Here is a 16,742-nt window from a genome sequence, read left to right as displayed (position 1 = left end):
AATATATATATATATATATATATATATATATATATATATATATATACACACACACACACACACACACATGCAGACAAAACATCCAAATCCATCAAAGCTAAATAACAATTTAAAATAAATAAAAATAAGGAGGGCGATTTTAAGGACTCTACGACTCCAACTAGAATAGACAATAGAGGAATGTGTCCATTCCTCTGGTTTAGGAGAGGACATTGATGGTCCTAGCCCATCACCATCTTCTATCAACACAGATGGGAGATTAAGACTATGGGTGATTCAGTTCACCACGGTGCTTCTTACGCCTCCTTGCTCATGCAAGCTCAGGTGGGCATGTCTCCATTAATCCAGTGTTCAGCAGTTTAGAGCAACAAACGGAGCATGAGAAGAGAGAACAGAGCCCCCAGAAACCAACAGACTTCTGTGGGACCGAGCCTTTGCTGAAGCCATAGAATTCCCTCTCATCATTTTCGATTCGGCATAAAATTGAATTCACGCCTAGAATACTCTGGGCGGAAAAGAAAACAAGCCCAGAAATGAAAATCATTCATGAAAAAAGTCTCAGGAGAAGCAGACAAGCATGGCTGGAGGAACAGCATAGGGTCAAAGGTGTCCCACCAGGTGCCAGCTGTTAAGGGGCTGAGCCTTTTCAGACATGAAGCCAAGAGTTCCTGGCCCCCTCTCCCAGCAAACACCCCCCTGCTCTCTTCCTGTGTCTGAGGCCTTCCCCACCGCGGCAGGCCCTGAGCTTCTTGCCGATCTACACACTTTTAAGTTCTGCGCTGTTCCTGTTTTCTGTTCATTTCACTCATGGCAACTGTGTCCTCATACAGACCCAAGTCTAGAAGGGCTAAGACCCTTGGCTTTATGCTCACCCACACAACGAGGTGGAGGATAGATAGCTAATTATGCTTGCTGGCTCATTTATAGTTATTCCATGGGCATGATGAATGCTGTTCAATAGGTTATAATAATGATTTCCCTATTTTTCCATTCGGTAGTTAAGCATGTATGTGTGGGTGAACACAAGTTGGCACGCATGCATATATGTGGAAGCTGAAAGTCAACTCTAGGTGTCTCTCCTCAGGAGCCTTGTTGTTTTGAGATAGACCTGAAGATCACCAAGTAGGTGGCTGTCTACTAGGCAGGCTGGCCATGAACCCTAGGGATTGCCAGCCTCTGCCTTCCCAGGGCTGAGATTATGGCCTGTGCCACCAAGGCTGTCTTTTTTTCTTTTCTTTCTTTCTTTTTTTTTTAACATGGCTTCTGAATGAAACCCAAGTTTTCACACTTGGGAGGCAAGCACTTCACTGACTGAATTACTACAGCCTTGGCAATTTAATTTTTGAAACTGCCCTTCCATGGTCAGATAAAGACTCTACTGTTCCCCCCCCCCCCCCAGAACACCCAGCCAGTAAACACGACAGGACAGATCTGAATGTATGGTTAAAGTTCAAAATTCACCTGCCTCCTGCCAGCTTTCTGAAGAACTATCTGTACTTTAACAACAACAACAACAAAAATCATTAATTTCTGGAAACAAAAGGTACACCACAGCTGCATTTTTTTTTTTAACCTCAACATGTGCCCAAATTCCCAGTGCTCCCTGACAAATATGAGAAGTAATTTATAAGGCCCTGGCTTAACAAATTAACATTAGATCTGAGGGCTCAGCGCGAGGGGGAAAATCAAGCTGCAGATCTGAAAGAAAGGGAAATCCTCTCCTCATCCCCTCTCCTTTGTCCTTTGGGGCTTTGGGTCTCCAGAGGGCTGTGCACTCGAGACCCAGGAGGGAGGAGCAGAGAGGCAGAGCCCGGGTGGGCAGAACGGGAGGGAGGGCACAGACCTACCAGGAGTGGGGGAGGGGACAGCCCTGGGAAATTCGAGAAGCTGGACCTACACAGAAATCCCTAGAGCTCCCTAGTGGGGTTCCCATTGTGAGCATTGGCCCTCAGACACCCAGGGACAGTGATCTGGAGGACACTGAAAAGATCCAGGGAGGGAGCGTCTGAAAAGTCCGCCTCCCTCAGTCCCTGCTCTGCAGGCAGCAATGCCTGCTGACCCCGCCTGTGCCCCAGCCCCGCCTCTCATGCCACAACGCGACAGCCTGGCATCTGAGGTGCAGGTACCAAGGCAGAAAGGATGACCTCCTGGTCTGTGGTGACGAACCAGGTCCAACAGCCCTGAGCACGTGCACGGAAGAGCTGCGCTTACTCACCCTGTGAACTTTACCTGGAGGAAGAGGTTGGCAGCTAAAATTCAAATCGGAATCATGAGAGCACCTGCAAAAATGGGAGGCGTGGGAGAGATGTGATGGACAGGCAGGCTGCTGCCTGGCACCTCACGACTCCTGTGGGACAGGAGGCTGAGAGAGCAAAGGGAAAGGAAAGAAGTCACGTGATGCCAGGGCTCACTGCAGTGACATTGCTCTGTCTTCAGACTGGATGACTGCTTGTTGATTCTTTGGTTCAGAGCCCCCATGACAACCAATTGATCCTACTGGGACCCAAGCATCCATGTGTGTAAGTCTTCCATGCAAGCAGGCCCCACCTCTTGGCTTCTGTGCATACCCCTTGTTGGCCAGAAGTGGAGGGCAGGGAATGGCCCAACAGATTGTGTGTGTGTGCGTGTGTGTGTGTGTGTGTGCATATATTTATATATGCACATGTTATATGTATCTAATAATAATTCATGAAAAAGAGGCCATGAATTTGAAGGAGAGAAAAGGAGGGAGGAAAGGGAAAGGGGAAATGTAATTATAATCTCAAAACATTTTTAATTGTTCTATATTGAATGTCTCTACTGTTGGAAAACATTACTTTATACAGTGTTGTTCTCTAAATTTCACTAGCTTTGCAGAAAGGACAGAATGTGAGGGGCTTTGTCGTTGTTTATTTGTTTGTCTGGGTGGTTTGTTTTGTTTTAGCAAGGTCTCTCTATGTAGCTCTGGCTGTCCTAAGACTTGCTTGTTGATCTGGCTGGCTTCTGAACTCACAGGGAGCCTCCTGAGTGCTAGGATTAAAAGCATGCACCACCACTGCCCTGCAACAGGAGGCTTTCATGAACGAAAAATATGTGTGCATTGCAAAACATTTCTCTCAGAAGGAGACTAAACGAGACTTCTGCGTTGACCACGATGCTTCATTTTCAAATCCCTACTGTGTGAGCCTCTTTAACAAAGAAACAACAAACCAACTAGGTGCATTTCACAGGGGAAAAAAAATGGGACTGAATAAAGATGTGTAGCCATTCATCTTATACATTGAAGGTGAAAAAAAAAATTAAGGGGTGTTTTTTGAGAGTGAGTCCTTGGTGTTCCCAGAGAATGCACTGAAGAGACTTTACCAGTCAGGACCAACACTCTTCCTCTACCAAGTACCTTGCAAAGTCCTGGGACCTGGGACTCCTTTCTTTTTTTTTTTTTTTTTTTTTGTTTTTTCGAGACAGGGTTTCTCTATGTAGCCCTGGCTGTCCTGGAACTCACTTTGTAGACCAGGCTGGCCTCGAACTCAGAAATCCGCCTGCCTCTGCCTCCCAAGTGCTAGGATTAAAGGCGTGCACCACCATGCCCGGCGGGACTCCTTATACCTGGCCAGACAAGCCTTCTTTGAAGACTCCTCCCTGCTCTGTAGTGACTACAGCTGTCTACTGTGCTCCAGGTAGGCCTACCTGGTCTTAGTAGTTAGGTCAGCCATATCCCAAAGTCCTGATTTCATACATGTTCTCTGAAATCTAGCGCCTGGGAAACAGTTTCTGGTGGAAGGGGTCAGGAATCTCACACACACAGAACCTTCTCTGAGGACGTGAGCTCTGTCATGTCTGCTGCCCAGGGGGTGCCCTTACCCCTCCCTGTCCCAGCTACCCTCTTCCTCCACTGGCTAATCATAGTGCCACCCCAGTACCCCCTCTCTTTCACACACACACACACACACACACACACACACACGCCTTAAGAGTGTCTAGTACAGACCTGTAGCACAGTAGTTTCTGCAAACTGTATGATCCCTTCATCTTGATACAAAGGTTCCCGTGCCATGTCCCCAGAGTACAACCACTCTCCTACTCAGAACCAAGCGTTCAAGAAAGCTCCTTCTAGCCTTAGCTCAGGTTCTTGGACCCTGAGGGTGGGAACCCTGGGACAAGCTCACTCTGGACACAGGCAGGACCATTTGACTAATCTAGGGCACAGAAGGCATGGATGGCATCACCCTCCACAGTTCTTTCTGGGCCAGAACAGAGAAGGCAAAGACAGGGAAGACAGTGGAAAACAGTTGCAAAGGTCAAGAATTCGACAGACAAGAAAAGGGTGGCCGAGGAAAAAGGAAAGGAAAGGAAAGGTCTTAGGAACACTGGTTACAGCAACGCCACATTTCCCCCTAGATACTGGTGTGTGGATACCTAAAGCTTTTGAGTAGAGTTGTGCATCTTAACAACAAGCAAAGATTCTTCCCAGCAAGGAAGGGCACCACACCACATCTTCTAGGAGGGGAAAGAGACTCTCAAGCTGGCTCTGCTGAGGTAGGAGGGGCTGCGGGAGCAGGAGAAATTCATATACCCTTTGCGCTTGAGAAATGAGATGGTGAGCCAGCCAGCACCATGTCCACTGCCTGGGTGCACCCTCACCCTAACCCAGTTCCCTGAAAGCACAATAGATAGTTGTATTCCCTCCAGACCCCAATGGAGAGGGATCGTTCTCTTTATAATACAGAAAATATTCAATTTTATTTTAAAAAGTCCAAACGGTCTCCTCAACAGTATCTTCCCATCTGCCATGCCAGTCTTAGAAACTCAGTTCTTTGGGTTTTGAAGAGTTTCAGATCCCTAAGATCCAGAGAAGGGCATACTATCTAAGCCACTCCTGGAGATCAGTCTATTCCAAACTTCTCTAAAGCAGGCATCTCTAACAAAGTCCTTCAGGAAAACGCCCCCGGCTAACCCTAAGCAAGGGGAAGCTCGGCGGGCTCTGTGCAGTGCGAGAGAGCGAACCGTCCACGTCCCAGCATCACACTGGTAGTGGAGGACCCGGCGGTCGTCAAGCCCTCTGCAAAGGCTGGGATGGGGGAGGAGTCATCCTTTTAAAGCTAGTGTCCCCCTCATACCCAACTCTTGCCGCTCCTAGGAGCCATTCTCACCGGGAACCGGATGACCGTGGCAGGACAAAAGCGCGGGCAGGCTCACTCACCAGCGCAGCGACGCGCAGCCGCAGGCGTCGGGCTCCGCGGCCGGTCCGGACGGGCGCCTCGGGAGCTGGACCGGCTGCGAGCGCCGAGGTGGCGACCCTACGCGGCGGCGAGCAGCGAGCAGGCGGGAGCGGACCGAGCCGGCGGGCGGCAGCGCGGCTCTCTGGACTGGGAAAGCTCTAGGCGCTGCATCTTCCACGCGCTTATTTGCATGTCATTTGCATGGAGCTCCAGGAATGGACCTGCCACCCTGCCGCCACGCCCACTCCCGCCTGGGACTCCAGCGTCCGACCTGGTCCAGACTGTCCCTACTGGAGACCATTCCAGGTCCTCCTAACCAGTCCGTACCACATAGCAATGGTGCTCCTGGTTTCTTAATTTTACTTTTGCATCTCTTAGAAGAACTCTCACTGCAGGCATCACTCATTGGAAAATTAATTTTCTTTCTCATTGATACAGCTGTTAACAGCACCAGACCAATCAGCACACACACACACACAGAGAACACATACTGGAACATTTTTTATAAAGTTTCCTGAAAGATTTAACTTTCAAAATTATATTACATGCAATTTCCTTTCTATTAATGACCAAAAAAAATTACGTAGGCAGGATAGCACAGCTATTTAAAATTTGAATTCTAGAGTTGACTTTATTTGCTTCTAGCTACAAACTTTTGGACAAGTTACTTAACATTCACTAATTAGATTTTCTTACCACAGGAGATGCCCACAGTGCTGAACATGCCATTTCTCGTAAATCTGAAATGTGCAAGTTTGAACCGAAACCACTTACTGAAAAGAATCTAGAGCTTCAGAAGGGCAGAAGGAACAGAGATAGGAGAGACCGTGGAAGGCAGAGAGGATAGTGAGAATAAAATAACTGCAGGCTGAGCCCAGGATATGCCAGCCAACCCTTCAGGGTAACCAGACCCCATCCTAGATCAGTTTCTGAATCTACTTTCTCCAAAGAAAATCCAACCCTGATGTTCTGTGAAGCATCGTCTTGCTGGGTTCTGTCATGAGAAAGTCCCAGAGGGCGAGAACTGAATTTTAGATATAGTTCTGATAATGCTGGCCCTGTCGGCTGATAAGGTCTGGTTGCCTCTGGTCTTCGATTTTCTAATCTGTGAAATGTCAGGTGAGCTAAAGTTTCAGCGCTGGGAGGGTCTCTGTGGGATGGCTTTCCAGCCATCTCTTAGTTCTGAACCATTGGTCCACGGTTTTCTCTGACATCTTCCCTTTGCTGTGTATGACAATTCTCACAACAATTTGGGAGATGCCTTCAAAGTCCTCTTAAAAGCTGGTTTGGGGCTTGCTTTACATTTTGCTTAAACTTAATATGAAATATTTCCCAGTTTCCTTTGGAGTTGTTGAGTTTGGTTTGGCTTGGTTCTTTTGCTTGTAGAGAATATCAAAGACAAACACATAGGCTGGGTTATGAAGGGGCCATCCTACAACCACCACCCAGATCAAGAGAAACCGCTCTGCATAGCTTTGATGGCACACAACTTTGGAATCCTGGCACCCGAGTGGCTGGGGTAGGCCCTGAACTGCATAGTGAAACACAGAGCCTTCGCATCGGGAGTTACCACACCTGGAGCTGCCTGATGGGAATGCTGGGAACACCATGCCAGTGCTCTGCAAGAGTAGACTGCACGTTTAACCTCCGAGCCATCTCTCCAACACTTGTTAGTTTCTTAATCAGCTATATCTTCCAAGGCTGCATCGTGCCCATTTCTTTAACTTGGTGTGTCTAGCTTTTCCTCTAGAGTTTCCCAGAGTAGGAACTGCATACTCAACATGATCTAGGCATGGTGCTAATTGCAAACTGGCAGCTGATCCAGACTTCATCAGATTGAGGTTTGATAACTTTTGGTAAGATTGTACGTAGTTGTGTGTCTTTTCACGGAAAGACACAAGACATCTGGATTTTGCTTGTGCGCTTGTGTGGGATGGTGGTAGTGTAGTGTGATGTGCATGTACACCTATGTGTGCAGGTACATGTGTATGCATGCATGGAACCCAAAGGCTGACATTGGGTATATTTTCCTAACACTTTCTATCAGTTTTTGTTTGTTTGTTTCATTTTTTTTTTCAAGTTAGGGATCTCTGTGTAGCCCTGGCTGTTCTAGAACTCACTCTGAGGACCAAACTGGCCTCACACTCAGACATCAGCCTGCCTCTGCCTCCCAAGTGCTGGGAGGCATGTGCAGACACCACCTGGCCATCCACCATATTTTTGGGGACAGGTTATCTTACTGATCCCAAAGCTTTTGGATTCAGCTCTACTGCCTAGCCAGCAAGCCCCGGGAACCCTCCTGTCTTTAAGCCCCGGGAACCCTCCTGTCTTGGTGTCCAGCACGGGTCACAGGTGAGTAGTGCCAAGCCTATCTTTTTACCTAGGTGTTTGTCTTAGGGTTTTTATTACCACCATGAAACACCATGATCAAAAATCAAGTTGAGGAGGAAAAGAGTTTATTTGGCTTACACTTTCAGTTCATAATCCATCACTGGAGGAAGTCAGGACAGGAACTCAAGCAGGGCTGGAATCTGGAGGCAAGAGCTAATGCAGAGGCCATGGAGGAGCGCTGCTTACTGGCTTGGTCAACCTGCCTTCTTATAGGACTACCAGCCCAGGGATGGTACCATCCGCAATGGGCTGCCCCGTCTCCCGTTGACCACTAATTGACAAAATGCCTTACAACTGATAAGTTGTAAGGATCTCATGGAGGCATTTTCTCAACTGAGATTCCTTTTTCTGTGATAACTCCAGCCTGTGTCAGGTTGACACACAAAACCAGCCAGTACAGCACTTGGGATCTAAACTTGGGTCTTTGTGTTTCCACAGCAAATGCTTTGCCAGCTGAGCCATCTTCCTTGCCCTAGCTTTTGTTTCTTCTTCAGGTTTAACAGTGAACACTCAATTCCTACGCTCATTAATTTTTGAGAGTTGTGATAATAATTTCCTTTTTATTTATTAGCCATATACTTTTATGAGGAAATACCTCTTATCTACTCGATTACCTACCTTGAGGTAAGTGCATACAAAAAGAGCTGGACAAATATTCTTTCCTTTTAATTTGCTGGTAGATACAGCAAATCGGCTATTCTCCTTACAAGGATAAATGCTGGGCATTGCTTCGCTTTTCTTTCTTTCTTTTAAGGCAATGTCTCAATACATAGTCTAGGATGCTCTCAAACCTGGCATGTGATCCTCCTGCCTCAGATTTCCAAATGCTGGAATTACAAATGTTTACCACCTACCACTGAGCTGGAGAAGTCGCTGAGATTTCTACATCCAGATCCCCAGGCAGCAGGAAGAGAGAGACACTAGACCTGGCTTGGGGTTTTTGAAACCCCAAAGTCCACCACGAGTGACAGACTTCCTCCAACAAGGTCACAACTACTCCAATAAAGTCACATCTCCTAATTTTTCTCAAGGAGTGCCACTCCCTGATGACTAAGTATTCAAACCTATGAGCCTATGGGGGCCACTCTTATTATTCGAAGCTCAGGGACTGTCTTAGGGTTTTACTGCTGTGAACAGACAACATGACCAAGATAAGTCTTATAAAGGACAATGTTATTAAATATATTTACACTTATGAATATATGATGATATATTCATAAGTGTAAATATATTTAATGAGTTTCACTCTACCATAGTGTTAAAGCTCAAATTGTCCCATTTGGGGCTGTAAGGAATAAGTCTCTTACATGAGTGTGAAGCCCTTTTGATAAGGTTTGATGCCTTCAAGACTTTATAATTACAAGAGTCTAAGGAAGGGTCAGGAGTGGCAAAGTGAGAACTGGCATCAGAACTCTTATGGTTCCAGGGGATAGGGCTCATCATGATGGGGAGATATGGCACTGAGCTACAGGCATGGTGGCAGAAGCAGGAAGCTGAGAGATCACAGCTCAACCTCAAGCACAAATACTGAAGCACGGTTATTTGGGGGTGGGTCCCACAGTATTCACCCAAGCCCTCATGGAGTGCATCATCAAAGATGGTGAGAGAGTTTTTGAATCCTTTGAGGCAGGTGTGCCCAAGTCTGTTGAAGCCTCTCTCCAAGTCTTGCCATTTAAAGGCAAACAAAGACTGGGTTTTGGGTGCCAGAGTCAGGCTGAAGAAGGCATTATATAACAGCATATATTGTGTGCTTGGAAGGGAAGCTGCTAGTAGGGTGCGTGGGTTTGGAACTGTGGGATGGATGTCTTCCATCCTGCTATTTATCTCCCTTAAATCCTGCAAAGGCCAGTAGTCATTGGAATGGGGCTTCTTGACGGGAGGGAGGGGAGTGGTCCACGGTGATTGGCAAGGAAACAGAAGCCCTGCCTCCCAGAGCCAGTTAATGTGAGGGGGTGACCCCTGTCCTGGCTTCTCTGGACCTTGGAGATTGCCTGATTTGGGCTGGGGTAGCCCCAGCCTTTAATTGTACTAGAACTGGGGACCAATGACAGGTGAGTCCCATTGGATTCTCTTCTGCCCAGACCTTGGAGACTTCTGCCAGAAACCTCTGGAGTAGCGGGATTGGAGGTGGGGCTGGTTGAGGGAACAGTTTGTATTCCTCTTCTGAGGCCAAGGTCAGAGCATGGATGGGGCCATTCTTATCCAGCACTTCCATCCCTCAGGCCAAAATGGATTTGGGCTCCCATTTTGGTGAGGAGGTCTCTTCCCAGTAATGGATATGGGCATCCAGGGGTGACCATGAATGAGTGGGTTATCCAGCTCACTCCCAAGTGCACCTCTTTTCGGGTAGTCCATGGACAGGGCTTAGTGAGGGTTGCCCCTTGTATTCATGGTTTTTGATTTGACAATGGCCTCAGCAGTTGTTTCAAAACAGAATGTTGTGCCCTGTGTCCACCAGAAAAATCTATGAACTTTCTTGTCCCTTTAGGTTACCCAGGGTTCGTGGAGAGGGGTTGAGCCCGTCATCTAGTTCTTTTCACTCCTTTGGGCGCTCTCTTTATTTTTCTTAGGACACTCATTCTTTCAATGGGCCTTTTCCTTGCAATAGGCACATTGGTCCCTCTCTAATGGAGAATGGGGTTTTCCTTCAGTGGGGGCTGCCTTACCTTTGCCCCTTTTGTGAGCTAGCTTTTTAGCTCTCTCACTAGGACAGCTGTGGCTCTCAGCAGCACGTAGCATTTGCGCCAGTCCTCTGGTCTGTGGATCCTTGGGCGTCTCCTGGTCATTGAAAACCTTCTCAGCGATGGCTACTAGCACAGTCAGTTGCCTCCCTGCACAGTTGTCTGGGCACTGAAGCGTCTGATGGATGTCAGGGGCAGCTTGGTTAACAGAAGCCATGTTCATGTAGGCGTGTAGGCCCTGTAGGCTTCAGATGGTCTTTCCAGATATTCCCTGGGGCTCTCATTCTTTCCCTGCATCACCTGGCTCACCTTAGATACATTTGTGGGCCTCCTGGAGACCCCTCCCCCCATCAGAATCTGGCGGTAGACCCGGAGCCTCTCCCTGTCTTCAGTGTTAAAATTCCAGTTGGGTCAAGTCAAAAAAGGCTGCATCCATATCAGCCTGGATTTGGGTGGGCAGTAGCCCAGTTGTTCCCGGAACCAATTTCTGGGTGGCTCCATGATCCCCTCTCTCTCCTCCGTCATGACAAGGACCTGGAGCAGTTGCTGAGAATCGTCCCAAATGGGCAGGTGAGTGAGCATGATTGAATCTAGACCTGTGAAAGCTGATGGTCTTTCTGAAAGTTGGCAGCAGGAGGAAGGGGGGGGGGTTTGCAGCTTCCAATTGTAAAGATTATTACTGCAAATGACACATATGTCATGAACTGTCTTCCCTGAGCATCTGGGGGTCCAGTAGCCCAGAGGAGTAAGGCTGAAGTAGATTTGGCCCTCTGGACAATACTGGCCAAGTGTGAGGTGGACTCCAAGTAGTCAGGGGAGTCAGGGGAGTAAGGGGCTGCTCCTCCTTAAGTGCTGGGTGGGCGTGGGCAGGGGCAGTGGCAGTGATGGCAGGAGTAAGGAATAGAAGGGGGGGACATCTAGGAAGTGGTCAACGTAGGGAGTTGGGGTAGAGGGTCAAGCTAACCCTGACACCTGTCCAGCTGCTAGGCCAGAGGGAGGCTAAGTGTATCATCCCTGTGGCTCATCAGTCGCCTGTTGGACAGCGGATTCCTCAGTGCTAACACTTGCCTTAGCTGTCCTGCAGGCGGTGATGGCCTTCCAACCTGGCTGTGTGCTGTTAGTCTCATTGCTATGTGCCAATAATCAGGACTGAATAGCCTTTTGGGGACAACTAATACTACTGTCTGTATGTAACCTGACCATATCCCATTCCCATTCACTGTCTGATTTAGACATCTCTGCTTTGTTTCCAGTAACATGTGTCAAATACTAGTGTGTCTGTGTGTGTGTGTGTGTGTGTGTGTCCAAATTAGCTTCAACTCTTTGACAATCAGGTCTGGTTTCTATCCTATTAATGAGTAGACCCAGAGTAAGTGAATAAAAACATTTATTATATTACTTATCTGTAACAATACATTTTAATAAACATTAATTGCTATTAAACTGCTTTTAGTTGTCAACTTGACTGGATTATAAAAACAACTAGAGGAGCTTACAAAGTTAAGGCATTTGTCATCAAGCCTGAGAGCCTGAGTTTGATCCTTGGAACCCACATAAAGTTGGGAGAACTAACTCTACACAGTTGTCCTTTGACATCTAGGGGTGTGCTCATCTCTCAGCATGACTGAACGTACATGGCCTTAGAAAGGGATGTATCCAGCCTTCGACTCTGGGGACATGAGAGGAAGTCTCCAATGCACACATTCCAGCGACTGATGTTCTGTCTGGAAAGCTCTTTCCTATGCTTATTTTGTCCATCACAATGCTAATAAAAACCTACTCAGGGTATCCTAGTGACAGAGATCCTAAATGCTTATTTATGAATTTAACCAAATGATTTGAGATCAACATTGTCAAATATGGACAAACGTACTGAAGGTACAAGATGGGATTTTAATAAACTGAAAGTCCTATCGTTTTCCTGAGAGGAAAGAATTCATACTGAATGTAATTCTAGAAAGGTTAATAAACAATGTTATTGCTACTGCAATTAGAACTCTAATAAGAGTTTTTCCTTGGAAGTAGGTAAAATGATTCTCAATGTAAAATAAAGAATACCGAAGGACAGCTAATAAAACTATTTAGAAACGTAAGAAAAGGACTGAGGAGAAAAGGCCCGGGTAAGTACCAGGTGCTCGTCACACAAGCACGTTGCATCCCAACAACCACTTAAATGTCAGATGGGCGTGGCAGCCTGCCTGACTCCTACAAAGGATCCCTCACTAGCTACACTGACTCCAGATCCAGTGAGAGGCCCAGCCTCAGTATATAACGTAGAGACCGAGAGAGGGAAGTAACAACTGTGGAGGTGATCTCTCGTGCACTGTGAGAAGCATCACCCGTCTGTGTTCTGTAAACATCTCCTTCATCACCTCACAGTTGAATAAAGAGCTGGACAGCCTTCAGTAAAGCAAGAAAGAAAAGGCGGGACTTCCGGGCAGAGCTAGGAACTCTGGGAAATAGTCAGAGGTGAGAGATTTGCCAGCCAGAGGAGCAGGGGTCAGTTCTGCGGAGACATGACAAGCCACATGGCTGGATGGAGCTAGGTGGTTGGATGCACTTAGATGAGTTAGTTGCGAGATGGCCAAGCTAAAGCCAAGCTTTCATAATTAGTAAAAAGTCTCCATGTCATTACTTGGGTTGCTGGTGGCAAACATCAGCCTTTGGCTGCTATAGACATATGTACATATGTGCACATTCATCTGTACACATGTGTACCCCCTTATGTGAGAACAGTCATAGACATACAAACAATATACCACATACAAATACACACCTAAAAATGTAAGAAGAGTAAATGTGTACATACCAAACTGTTAAAATATTAAAACTACTACAAAACTGATTTGAAATCAACGTGATATTAGTAAGAACATAAAATGAATTCATGGCACAGAGTAAACAACTGAGAGTTATGTGATTATTGAAAATGCCTGTCAGCCAAAGTGACGGTTCAATGGGAAAATGATAAATTACTCTGAAAACACTTTCAGATACAACTAGCCACCCATCTGAAAGGAAATAAAATAAAATTTAAAATCAAGTACGGGTAGGAGGATGATGTGACTATAATCTCAAAAAATAAAGTGATTAAAAATGAATACAAGTACATTAAAAGTTTAAATAAAACCAGGCTTGAAACATAAAAAGCAATGCCTAGGTTACATGTATAACCTATAGTTTAGGGAAACTTTTTTAAATTAATAACTAAGGAATTTATAAAAGGCAGGCATGTTTGACAACTGGGACATCTATGTTGGACCCCCTCCCAAAGGGTCTAGGGCCATTGTGAAAGAGCGGGGAGGGAGAAGAATAAATGCCAGAGGCCAGGAAGGATTGGAGCAAATCCGTGTCGTCTGCACACAGGACGGCTGCTCTCGTGAGCACAGAGCAGTTGGGATTGCCTGTGCAAGATCTGCACAAGTCAAGCCAGTCGACCCTCTAGCGTGGAGTGGGAAGGGTTTGTGAGCCCCAAACCCTAACTGAGGAACTATGGACAGTCAATAGCATCTGGGGGGGACTCCTGGTGGGCTCCATATGTATGAGTATATCTGTAGCACAAACTGGAGTCAATGAGTTATTAAAAAAAAAAAAGAGGGCATTGGGGAGTGGGTAGGGAGATGGGGATGGATTGGGAGGTGTTAGAGGAGGGGTGGAAGAAGAATATAATAAAAAATAATTGTATGAAATTCTCAAGATTTAGTAAAAATGGACGGGTGTGGTGGCGCACGCCTTTAATCCCAGAACTTGGGAGGCAGAGGCAGGTGGATTTCTGAGTTTGAGGCCAGCCTGGTCTACAGAGTGAGTTCCAGGACAGCCAGGGCTACACAGAGAAAACCTGTCTCAAAAAAACGAAAGAAAAAAAAAAGAAATTAGTAAAAATGTATTTTCAAAAGCCAGGCATGCTTAACCCTATACAAGTAATTCTTGTAGGTGGGGTTATAGTAAAGATTTCTGCAAACATAGTTAATAGTAATATGTCTGAGTACCTACCTGACTTGCTATGACACAAAGTATCCTTTTCCACAAAGAATCCTTTCAAGGCAGTGGACAACAATTAATAGAACATTGAGCAGGTAATATAAATAGTTCACTAGGAGTAACAAAGGACCCACAAGCATGAACTTGCTGAAATCCTATAGAAATCAGAGAACTAACAATAAACCTGATGTCTCACAGTGGCCACCACTAGCAGTCAGCTTCCACAGAGCTAATGGACAACGTGAGAATTTATGTAAGTCATAACTGTAATGGGCCGAAACACAGCAAATAAGCTTAATTCATAACTTCATACTCATACTAAACAAAGGGTTTAATAGAATAACTTTGAATTTATAGGTTAATTTTAAAAGTAAATGTATTGACTTAAGTATACATCATCTTTATGTATTGAGACCTATAATCAACTAATATTGTTTAATGCTCCATTTATTTATCATGTAAAGATTTTTATGTCATATAAAGATCTTGTTAAATTTTTATGGGATTTAGTGAGTCTAGTGATTAAATGATCACTAGCTTAGGCAGACAGCAACACAGAGTGGGAGAGCATAGGTCAATGTCTACCCAGTGAGACATTTTGTCAAGTGTGTACTTATTGACTTGCCTTGATTTCCTGTCTCAAACACTCCATTTCCCTACACTAAGACAGCTAATGTGATCCACAGGAGAGTGAGGGGAAGAGAGAAAGACAGCAGCTGAGGAAGGGGGAAGAGAAGGTGGCAGAGAAAGAGGAAAACAAAGAATAATTTATTTTCTTTATTATTAATAATAACAATATTAATAAGGTTATTTTTTCTCCATTCATTGAATGCCTGGGTTTGAAATTTATTTTTCCTTTTACCAGTGTCTTCCTGCAAAAACCAAAACTGCCATCCTGTAAGAGGGTCTGTTCTGTTTGATTTGGAGCAGCTGGTTTTAAGATATTTGATTTTGGGGGGGCTGGAGAGATGGCTTAGCAGTTAAGAGCACCGACTGTTCTTCCAAAGGTCCTGAGTTCAAATCCTAGCAACCACATGGTGGCTCACAACCATTGGTAACAAGATCTAAGAACCTCTTCTGGAGTGTCTGAAGACAGCTACAGTACACTTACATGTAATAAATAAATAAATCTTTTTTTTAAAAAAAGATATTTGATTTTCATCTCTTCTTCTTTGGACCTGAAGTTCACAGCCAAGTGCAGAATCTGGAAAGGATGGTGGGGTAAAAATACATGCTTGGTTGTGTGCGCCCTACTAAATGGCTGACCATATTCCTCATTACAAATGTGAGCATGTCCGCTGCTTCAAAGAGGGCCAAGTTCTGGGTAGTCTGTGGTACTTCTGCATGGCTCCATTGGAATCTCCATGAGACAAAGGTGTAAGACAGTACTGGAGTCTGGAAACTGAGAGGACTCACACTGAAAGCCAGAGCCAATGGGAGAAGAACATGAATTTTTAATAATCATGTGATAAAATTGGCCAAGAAACAGGCAGGAATCTCGTCTGACTAGTCACATGTTAGACAAAGATTTCAAGAACAGTATTATCTTCATAAAGTAAAGGAAAACCTGAGGAGTTTGGCACACACACACATACACACACACACACACACAGAGACACACACACACAGAGACACACACAGGCACACAGACAGACAGGCAGACAGACAGACAGACAGACACAAACAGACACACAGGCAGACAGGCAGACAGACAGAGACACACAGACAGACAGGCAGACAGACAGACAGGCAGACAGACACACAGACACACAGACAGACAGACAGACAGACAGACAGACACACACACATACACACACACACACACACACACACACACACACACACACACACACACAAACACCAAGGGATCTCATGCAGTCAACATTCAACAGGGTTATGTTTGGTCCAGAACATTTGCATGTTATCCCACTTAATACACATAAAGACTCCCAGAGGGAATTCTTGGGTACTACATCGTACTAATAGCAAAGGGGTTGAGTTAGCTGCTCAAGCCCCTGCCTGTGGGTCCCCATGTGTTCAAACAGTTTTGACAAGTCAGTTGACATCAGGAAGAAAACATAAGAAACTAGCCTGAAAGTCATTCTACCTGATTTAAGCTGTTCCCTGGCATTAAATGAGCATCTGAGTATTTTAATTCCATACTTTGGTTTTCCCATGTCTACTCATTGTGACCTCAAGGAGAATTAGGCCAAAACTTTGCAGTAAATATGAGCTTTTCCTTAAGGACAAATGACTATTTATTTGGTCAGCCTTGAGGAAATGGCTGTTCTAATGTGTTAAATTGGTATCACTTTAACTCTAGGAATGACAACGTGTTTGTCTGGAAACTGTAGCCTTAACATGATCTATAGTATGTGATGGCTCAGAGAGCCAACTCAGTTGTTGCCCCTTTTAAGACAACTGTAACAAGATTATAGGAAATAACAGTTGAACTGTATTTCATTTGATCAGTTTTATTTTTTGAGTGGAT

General features: G+C 45.5%; 1 protein-coding gene across 1 annotated transcript in view; it reads right to left on the bottom strand.

Annotated features, from left to right (window-relative positions):
* The window catches only part of Mylk (myosin light chain kinase), a 245,032-nt gene extending 239,770 nt beyond the window's left edge, over positions 1-5,262 (bottom strand). The window contains exon 1 of the mRNA XM_029544243.1: positions 5,180-5,262. The gene's annotated coding sequence lies outside the window, so the exon portion shown is untranslated. The remainder of the gene's footprint in view (positions 1-5,179) is intronic.
* Between the last annotated feature and the right edge of the window lie 11,480 nt (positions 5,263-16,742).

This window comes from Mus pahari, chromosome 12 (assembly GCF_900095145.1).
Source record: "Mus pahari chromosome 12, PAHARI_EIJ_v1.1, whole genome shotgun sequence".
Taxonomy (NCBI): domain Eukaryota; kingdom Metazoa; phylum Chordata; class Mammalia; order Rodentia; family Muridae; genus Mus; species Mus pahari.
This window is presented reverse-complemented; position numbering and strand designations above follow the sequence as displayed.